The sequence below is a fragment of the Oncorhynchus gorbuscha genome, unplaced genomic scaffold (assembly GCF_021184085.1).
Source record: "Oncorhynchus gorbuscha isolate QuinsamMale2020 ecotype Even-year unplaced genomic scaffold, OgorEven_v1.0 Un_scaffold_1245, whole genome shotgun sequence".
Lineage (NCBI taxonomy): Eukaryota > Metazoa > Chordata > Actinopteri > Salmoniformes > Salmonidae > Oncorhynchus > Oncorhynchus gorbuscha.
In genome coordinates, this window is record NW_025746078.1 from 165,174 (window position 1) to 167,736 (window position 2,563).

The window sequence follows — 2,563 nt, forward strand, 5'->3', positions numbered from 1 at the left end:
ATAGGGTCTATAGTAGTGTTCTATATAGGGAACAGGGTCTATAGTAGTGTACTATATAGGGAATAGGGTCTATAGTAGTGTTCTATATAGGGAATAGGGTCTATAGTAGTGTTCTATATAGGGAACAGGGTCTATAGTAGTGTACTATATAGGGAATAGGGTCTATAGTAGTGTACTATATAGGGAACAGGTCTAACAGAGAGAAAGGGCTTCAACTATGCACTTTACCTTTCCAAAACAACAAATAAACTGTAATACCACAGCTTCCTGGTTCGTTGTCTGACTTCCTGTCTGTCTGTCTGACTCCCAGTCTGTCTGTCTGACTCCCAGTCTGTCTGTCTGACTCCCAGTCTGTCTGTCTGATTCCCAGTCTGTCTGTCTGACTCCCAGTCTGTCTGTCTGATTCCCAGTCTGTCTGTCTGACTCCCAGTCTGTCTGTCTGACTTCCTGTCTGTCTCCCAGTCTGTCTGTCTGACTTCCAGTCTGTCTGTCTGACTTCCAGTCTGTCTGTCTGACTTCCAGTCTGTCTGTCTGACTCCCAGTCTGTCTGTCTGTCTGACTTCCTGACTGACTCCCAGTCTGTCTGTCTGACTTCCTGTCTGTCTCCCAGTCTGTCTGTCTGACTTCCTGTCTGACTCCCAGTCTGTCTGTCTGACTTCCTGTCTGACTCCCAGTCTGTCTGTCTGACTTCCTGTCTGTCTCCCAGTCTGTCTGTCTGACTTCCTGTCTGACTCCCAGTCTGTCTGTCTGACTCCCAGGGTGTCAATAGATAAAGGTATTGTGTGAACAAGGTTAACAACTCTCTGTCCTCATCTCAAATCCAACCTAATCATTCATGTCCTATTTGTCAAAGTCATTTAAAAGCACATTTCAGTGATAGTCGTTGTATCCCAAATGGCACCCTGATTCCTACATAGTGCACTAGTTTTGGACCAGAGCCCTATATAGGAGGCTATCTGGGACAGAAACAAATTCATTCCAGCTGAGCTCACCATGACAACGCTGTATTGTTACTCTTCTTGAACCCTGCCCCAATGCCGATCTAAACCTTAATGACGTCTCACTCGCTGGTTGGCTGTACGCGACGCAGAACCCCGGAAGACTTTACTTCGCCCAATTTGTACAAGGGTCGCCACTAGTTACCACAGACACAAAGTTTTTAAAAAACGCCGCCTATTTCGTCAATTCCTCTGAATTAAAATGTTATTTTAAACCTTAACCATAATTCTAACCTTATACCTAACCCTAAATTAAGAGCAAACATCTAATTTTTGTATGAATTTATACAATAGAGCCAATTTTGACTTTGTGACTGTGGCATCTAGTGGAAACTCAGCATAAAATGCAACATTACTGAGCTCTCATTTGTAACTGAAGGGTTTAAGTACAGCAACTATCGACAAGCGACCCCTTCCACAACCCCAAGATCTTCAAAGCGACAATATTTCAGTGATAAAATTAACATCGCATCAGTAACAAGGAAGACATCTGATTATACAGATAACGGAAGTGAGTTTGAGTTTTTTGCGAATTGGATTTTATCCGTGAGATCGGGTAGTTGTCTCCGTAGTGGTAAGTGTTTTACTACTAAATAGCTATGTAATTATTAATCAATTATAATAACGTTATAACTGTTACTGAAACCTTTGGACCTTCGTATTTGTTGAGATTGATATCGCTATCGCTCTCTCTCTCTCTCTCTCTCTCTCTCTCTCTCTCTCTCTCTCTCTCTCTCTCTCTCTCTCTCTCTCTCTCTCTCTCTGATTCAATTTAGTCGAGTAGAATAACCCAACCAAGGGTGCGTTCGAAAATTAAGTTAGTTTTCTGACCCTAATTTCGGTGCTTGACTAATGTTAATTTGCGAGCTACTTCAAAAGACACAAATTAGAGAACACCTCCACACTCAAACATTTTTACTCAACCAAGCAGAGCTGGTTCGGATGTTTTCATGTTATCCAGAGTGTTGGTGGACTGTAACTGTGCTGCTGTTAAACGATTTAATTACGTTTTTTCGCCCGACTGTTTACTGACACCGGCAATATTTAACGGGTGTTGATTGGTTCGTAAATTCATCCAGTGTTTCTGTGCTCTGCCACAATCAAGACGCCCTGAAATCGGAGTAGATAGCCAGAGTGAATTTTACGAACGCACCCTAAATCAGAACTGATTGTTTTAAAACATCCTGTATTAAACTGGTTTCCGACATTCTGGATTAATGCCTCGATGTCTGACTTCATTGTGAAAGTTGTTGTGCAGAGTTTAGCAGTGTAACTAACGACCCTGGGTTTATAAACGCGGATTTTGACTGCCACTTGAGTATACGGTCGGGGGCACGGTCGATATCACCCTGGACTTCGGGTTTTAGAAGGTTCAGGGTTCAAGTCCCGCTCCCCGCCTGTTTCACTACAGTACTTTAACACACAGTTACGTAATAATCTCGTTGTTCTTTTCCAACAACGTGCTCCGTTTGCACAGACACAAAACCTTTCTCCAAATAGGCTAACATTATACAACTATTTTTTTTAATGAGCTATTTGGCTTCTAGTTCCTTACTCAAGTGAGG

At 42.5% G+C, this 2,563-nt stretch overlaps 1 protein-coding gene across 1 annotated transcript in view; it reads left to right on the plus strand.

The window, feature by feature from the left end:
• Nucleotides 1–718: 718 nt before the first annotated feature.
• LOC124021897 (UDP-glucose 6-dehydrogenase-like) overlaps nt 719–2,563 on the plus strand; it is a gene marked incomplete at its 3' end in the record, with an annotated part of 10,683 nt that continues 8,838 nt past the window's right edge. The window contains exon 1 of the mRNA XM_046337030.1: nt 719–1,572. The remainder of the gene's footprint in view (nt 1,573–2,563) is intronic.